At 47.3% G+C, this 7500-nt stretch overlaps 1 protein-coding gene across 1 annotated transcript in view; it reads left to right on the top strand.

Annotated features, from left to right (window-relative positions):
• Positions 1–7500, top strand: part of sema5a (sema domain, seven thrombospondin repeats (type 1 and type 1-like), transmembrane domain (TM) and short cytoplasmic domain, (semaphorin) 5A) — a 108949-nt gene that overhangs the window by 17864 nt on the left and 83585 nt on the right. The gene's annotated exons all lie outside the window — the stretch shown is intronic.

Below are 7500 nucleotides of genomic sequence, written 5' to 3' on the forward strand. Positions count from 1 at the left end.
TAGTGTCCTATTGACCTTCATACAGTTGGGGACAGTTACAGTGTCCTATAGACCTTCATACAGCTGGGGACAGTTAGTGTCCTATTGACCTTCATACAGCTGGGGACAGTTATAGTGTCCTATTGACCTTCATACAGCTGGGTACAGCTGGGGACAGTTATAGTGTCCTATTGACCTTCATACAACTGGGGACAGTTATAGTGTCCTATAGACCTTCATACAGCTGGGGACAGTTATAGTGTCCTATAGACCTGCATACAGCTGGGGACGTTTACAGTGTCCTATAGAGCCCTATCATAGCCTATGGTGGCAAAGTTTTTTATTAAACTTCTAAGAATGTCAGATGTTCTCTAGAAAGGGCATCAGGGTCCTTATCACTTGGTTTCCAGGTGTGAGTGGGAAGGGTTAAAAAACGCCTCGTAGTGTCTACTGGGAGCAATATATATCATCCCACACTATTCACATAGTGAATAGCTGCTATATTGGGAGCGTTCAGAGACTGGATCAATCGACATGTTTTTACAAGCTTATTTCGTTCCTTTCTGATGTTTTATCTGCAGAGTGCATCCCGGGCAGGAACACGAGAACCCTATCAGTGGAAAGGCAGGTTTGATGTGTCTATTTCGGGGGAGGTTAAATTGGCTCAAATTGAATTGATGAGTGGCTTAAAAGAGTGAGTGTGTGCGTTACATTTGCACAGATCTGTCATGGTGTGGATCAGCCTAAGTGGTGCTGTCTTTGTGTGATCGTCTCTTCGACGACTTCCTTCCGGAAGCGTCTGATATCAGAGAAAGCCAGCGCCTTTGAAGTGCCAAAAGTGCTGACATGTATACAGTATTTCAGCGTTACTGCGTCTCTGAAAAAAAGGACACATGGAAGAAATGGCCTCACGGAGACACTCATGATTGCTAAATCTGCCCACAAAAATGGAAATGGTGTATTCCTCCTGGATTAATAAGCGGGAAGATTTTAGCCATAAAAATGCCTCGGCACGAAAACCAATATAAAATTGTTCCGTTATTGCTCGGGTCTGGAGGCTTTACCTGCCAGGAAGCGGGGCTGCAGATGATCGAACAAGACAGCCTGGGAATATGTGCTGTGTTATTGTAGTTTGGTCACCGGGGCTGGTTTGGCACTTGACACAGAAGCTGCTGAACCCTTCCTGTCTTACCTCAGACCGAAGCCAGAGGGACTATCCCAGGCCATGCGATAATGTGACAGTCATCCTTTTTTTGTTTGTTTGTTTTTTTGCTTTTTCCTTTGTTTCATTACATGAAACCAAGTCAGTGACACAGAGCAGGGTATTAAGGTTTAGCCCCGAGAACAAAGCTGATGTGCCAACACAAGTATTTTAAAGCCCATATCTGTCAGAGAGTGAGACATTTACCTGTGTGTGTGTGTGTGTGTGTGTGTGTGTGTTTGCTGGGGGGTGTAGACTGGATGCCAGACTTCAGTTGAATCCAAGCTGTGGCAACAAGCACACACACCATAGGTGAAATTGCAGCGTCTCTGTAAACACTGTCATTACGAATCAGACGCCTGTTGTCAGCTAATCCACTGAAACACACGAGATGTGATAATGAGGCGTCAAGCCGCTGGTGTGAACCCTTAGCTATAAAAAAAGAAGGCCTGTAATCTTAGTGTTTGCAGCCCTCCCCCAGGTGGCATGCATCGTGTTTTTTACTTTGACCTGGATTTTTCAAAGTAGACTACTCCGCTCCCATACTAACAGACTATTTATTCGAAAGGCTATGCCCTCAGGGCAGGTTTGTGTTTATCGATGACTTATGGCGGTGCGTCTCTGTCGTCTCCTTGAAGGCGTTGAGAAAGCAGCCGCCTGGGTAACGGTTTGTGCGGAGGAGAGCCACATAAGTGTAGATCCAAAGCGCTTTCTCCCCCACAATGCTGGGAAAGAAAACAAGAAAAGCAAAAAACATCCCTCTCTTTTTTGTCAGTACTCGTCTTCTAAGTGAAGGGGATAGTTAGATTTGCAACCATCACACACGCAGGGCTAGGCCGGGCAGAGGAGGAGGAGGAGGAGAAGGAGAAGGAGGAGGAGGCAGGGAGTTAAAAATAAAGGCAGGAGGAGGGATGCCGGGGAGAGTTCAGGGTGTGACTGGGTGAAATTGCTGGGTTGCGCTGCCCCAGATTTAAATCGGACCAAGACTGTGGCCTGCCGAGCCGGTCGGGACGGGCCCCCAAAAAACTCCCTGCTTCTCTCGGCTCTCCAAGCCTACTACCCCTCACTTCACTTCACCAATCCGATGCACCACAGCCCCCTTCTGTGTGTCTGTGTTTAAAAAAAAGATTAAAACAAATATTTTCGTTATTGTGCTAGAGCTGTGGTTTTTTCTACCGTACGGCTTTAATCTGGCTCTTTCAAACACAGAGAGCGGCACACACTGTGGAACAACCCAGATCTGTTTCAGAATCAGTTCCGGTTCTAGAATCTGTTGCTTTCTTTCTTTTCCCCGTGGTTCCAGTGAGGCAGCACTGAGAATGCGGTTTCTCCTCCACAGCATCGCCGTTGCACCGCCCGGCTGCAAGCTAAATGTATCCGCTGGTGAGACGAGGAGATGAGGAGATGAGCTTCGGTCGACTGGGCCGGTGCGATCTCGTTTCATCCCGCCCGGCCTGACATATGTTGCGTAACGTAATGTTTATCGCGACGGAACGCTGTTGGTCTAACAGATTGGGGCGAGCAGCGGAGCTGAACCATCGCATTACGCTCAGTGATGGGAGCCGGCCTGTCCTACTGGGAGAAATATCAATAGGGGGATAAGGAGCCTGCATGCAGAAAAAGCCTTTTCCCTCCACTGTCAGAAATGGACAAATTTCACCACCTGAGGTGACGTGCCCAAGTCACACCCAGGTAAACAGAGCAAAGGGCAGTTTTGCATAAGCAGACATCTTTCAGTGGATCCTCTCAGGGGGCTGATGCAGGGGGCCTGCATATGCAGGTGGAACCGGGATGGGCTGATCCATAATTGTCAGAAAGCCATATCAGACATCCTGGCACCACTGGTCAACTTAAGGCCAAATCCTTGTCTTCTTTTGCATCAATAATGCAGGTAATCAAGATGTGTTTGTGAATAGACAGGTGCAGACACCAAGGTCATAGGTTCTTTGTATAACACAACAATCACATGTTTAACACAGCCGTAACGTGTATAACACATTTATAACGTGTGTAACACATTTATAACGTGTGTAACACAGTTATAACGTGTATAACACAGTTGTCACGTGTATAACACAGCGGTAACATGTATAACACAGAGGTTACGTTTATAACACAGCGGTAACATGTATAACATAGCGATCACATGTATAAAACAGCGATAACATTTATAACACAGCGGTAACGTGTATAACACAGCGGTAACGTGTATAACACAGCGATAACGTGTATTACAAAGTGATAATGTGTATAACACAGCGATAACATCTGCACCTTAACAGTACTGTATGCTCTGTTGAATAGTATTGTCTGCTAAAATGACGTACCATGAATGTGGGTGTCATGGCATACTGATATCTGCACTGAAGGCCAAGCACTGTGTTTAGTGCAGGCAGGCAGGCTCAGGGACAGCCAGCCAACCAGCCAGCCATTCAGCCCAACTGTGTGATTGACTGTTTGCCGGCACAGAATAGAAATGTCTCTTTAATTATGCATTTGCTTGTATTATGTTGCCTGGAGGAGAAATGGACCGGGCAACCTGTGTTTCTCCGGCTCCAGTACCAGATGGTATTAGAGCATCCACGGAGACAGATGAGACACAGAACCACAGAGAAATCAGGAGAGAGAGAGAGAAAGAGAAAATAACAGGATGGAGAGAGAGAGAGAGAAATAGGGAGAGAGAGAAATATCAGGGGGGAGAGAGAGAGAGATATCAGGAATAAGAGAGAGAGAGAGAGGGAGAGAGAGAAATATCAGGAGAGAGAAAGATAGATATATTAGGAGACAGAGAGAGAAAGAGAGAAATCAGGAGCGAGGGAGAGAGGGAGAGAGAGCGAGAAAGAGAGAGAGAGAGAGGATGTTGCATATTTTGCTTAGTGGGCACAATACCAATGTTTCCTTTTCCTTCTCTTTCCTCGTATGCAACACGTCTCCCAATAAGTGAGAATGTTGTCTGTATGCACCACGTCTCCCAATATGTGGGAATGTTGTCTGTATGCACCACGTCTCCCAATATGTGGGAATGTTGCCTGTATGCACCACGTCTCCCAATATGTGGGAATGTTGCCTGTATGCACCACGTCTCCCAATATGTGGGAATGTTGCCTGTATGCACCACGTCTCCCAACATGTGGGAATGTTCCCTGGATGTATCGCATCACACCCAAGAGTCACAAGCAGCAGCGAAACCTTAAAGCAAAGTCTACAGGTTTTACAGGATAGCTGTGTATTCAGAGGGAGAGAGAGGCACAGTGGTGTAATGTGTGCGTGTGTGTGTTTGTGTATGTGTGTGTGTGTGTGTGTGTGTGTGTGTGTGTGTTTGTGTGGGTGTGTGTTCGTGTGCATGTGTGTGTCACACTCTCCCAAGTGTACGTTTGAACAGATGGGGTTTTTACTGTCACACTTAAACACCGGAGCGGACATCACCGCAGCTGGAAAAAGAGATGGCAATCTCACGTTCGTGCTGTGAAGAGGAGACACAGACTAATCCCAGCCCCCCCTCCCCCATTCCCTCCTTCTTCACTTCTTCTACCCCTTTCTCAGAGAGACGTCGATAATGAAGTGAAAGGAATCACTCATTTCTGTGGTGGGGTATTGATAACTGTATTGGCGCCCAGATTTGTCATGGCCTGCTCCTCTGTCTGGAAGTGTCAGAGTCTAGTATTCTGTCTAGACAGAGATTCAGCATGTCTGCGAGTGTGTGTGTGCGCGTGTGTGTGTGTGTGTGTATGTGTGCGTTTGTGTGCGTGTGTGTGCGTGTGCGTGTGCGTGTGTGTGTGTGTGTGTGTGTGTGTGTGTGTGTGTGTGTGTGTGTGTGTGTGTGGGTGTGGGTGTGTGTGTGAGAGAGAGAGTGAGAGAGAGAGAGTGTGTGTGTGTGTGTGTGGGTGTGTGTGTGCGTGTGCATGTGCATGTACGCGTGTGTGTGTGTTGGTGTGTGCGTGTGCGTGTGCATGTGCGTGTGTGTGTGTTCATTTTTATACCTACAGTATACATCTGATCCATTTCCCATGCTATATGTATGAATAACACCCTTTATTTATTTATCACTTTTTTGCTTGAAAGGGAAAACTGTCTCAGTGGGTAATTGCAGGAGAGGTATGGTCTCCAGCAGAGGGGCTGTTTGCTGTCTTTGTGTGGGACTTTGAAAGGCTTGCTGTCTCATTAAAGCAGAAAAGCAATGCTAGCCAGTTGTGTGACACCTCTGTGATTACATCCTGTCTGTGTGTATCGTGAGGAATGTTTGTTTACGCGTGCCCACACCGACAGACTCATGTATTAGACGTTTTTTTCTTTTTTTGTGTCCCGTGTTATTGCGGGATCTGATTGTAGAATCGTCCATCTTTCAATGGCCATGTAGTTTCTTTCCTCCTCCTCCTCGTGTTGTGGATAGTTCTCAATCTGCCACACACAAACTATAGCTCATGTCATGTGTGTTTACAGAGAAGAGGGAGAGAGAGAGAGAAACAGAGAAAGAGAGAGAGAGAAACAAAGTAGATAGAGAGAGAGGGAGAGAAAGAGGCCGATGAGCAAAGACAGAAAGAGACATTGAATAGGAGACTAAGAGAGAGAAATGGAGAGTGTAGAATGAGAGACAGACAGACAGAGAGAGAGAGAGAGAGAGAGAGAGGGAGAGGGAGAGACAGACGGAGAGAGAAATTGAGCTGGCATAGTGCGATACAGAGAGACAGACAGATTGAGAGAGAAGGTTGAGGAGACAGAGAAATAGATAGGTGAGTCTCCAGAGAGAGAAATGGAGAGAGTCTCTAATAGTCTTTACCCACATGCTCTGCTTTTGCAGTCCAGCCTGTAATGATATGTCAGGGTGCAGACATGTGTGCGTGTGTGTGTGTGTGTGTGTGTGTGTGTGTGTGTGAGAGAGAGAGGGTGAGAGAGAGTGTGTGTGTGTGTGTGTGTGTGTGTGTGTGTGTGTGTGTGTGTGTGAGTGTGAGTGGTTGGTCTACAGTAAGTTGATACTATGCCTGGGGGGACTCCATAGGGAGTGTGACTGGCAGGTGGGTCATCATACCTCTGGGGGGGTCAGCTGCGTGCGTATGTGTGTGTGTGTGTGTGTGTGTGTGTGTGTGTGTGTGTGGCAGGTGGGGCTTGGTGGTTTTGGTGGATCTGGGTGGGTCTGCTGAGGGTCATGTCCCAGAAGTCTGCAGCACACATAACGGTTGGAGCCCTGGTCCGGCTCTGATCTGGCACTGAACCGGCCCAGTTCCGATGCACAGTCACCTGCTACCAGGACTGGACCAAATTCAGCTCTAGAGAGTTTTGAACATTCTAATAAAAGAATGTGCACATCAACAACGGAATAATATAAAATTCAATGCTATATTCCATGGACATTCAGGATGTTCATTCTACAACATTCTAAACACACCGGTGTGACGGTACCTGCTGTAGTGTTTATCCGTTTGCTTCTCCACCTGGTGTTTGTCAGTTCAGGATCCAGATCCCATTCTCAATCCCATTCTCAATCAGCTCATATCTGATGCTGTCTGTGGGCCTTGAGCAGGCATGCATCTCCGTCTCCTTCTCTCGGAGTAGATAGCGTCACCACTGACAGACTGAGAGAGGAACTGCATGAAATTACCTTGGGAATCAATGAGCTACACAGTCTTTGACCTGATAACTACAGACGGTTCCAGATCTGAGCCAGATCTGTGCCAAATTGGGGCCAGACCCGGTGATGGATCAGTTTGCCTGAGCCAGCATATCATGTCCTGATGAGTTTGCCTTGAACGTGATTGACATCAGCTGCGTTTTTCAGTGTGATAATGTGATAATGTTGCAAAGAGGGAGAGAGAGAGGATAGGAAAAAGACAAGTCCCAGCTTGTGCCCTTCTCCAGTGAGGGACAAATTTGCATTGACAGGGGGGTGGACGGTAAAAGTCCTATCCCCTCTCAAAGCCTGGCAGTCAAGGACAGCAGGTGCTTTACATTAGGGGGTCAGGAGTGTAGGAGTGAGCTTCATGTTATTCACAGGAAAGCCCTCAGTCAAGACTCACACATGTGAGGTAAATCCCTACTGTACAGGGATGCATGAATATGAAATACATCCACTCCACACACACACACACTCACACACACGTACACAGTCACTCACTCACACACACACTCACACACACACACATGCGCACACATACAGTATATACACACCACATACACATACAGAATCCCTGACTGAATTCCTCTTTTGACGGGCTGTTCATGATACGGGGCCCCTAAAGAAACGAACTCTCCCGGCGCGTCGGCACTGGTATGTCCAACACGGGCCGAGAGAGCAGATCCACTGCTGATTCATGGTACAGGGGGCA

Source organism: Sprattus sprattus (assembly GCF_963457725.1).
Source record: "Sprattus sprattus genome assembly, chromosome: 17".
Classification (NCBI taxonomy): Eukaryota; Metazoa; Chordata; class Actinopteri; order Clupeiformes; family Clupeidae; genus Sprattus; species Sprattus sprattus.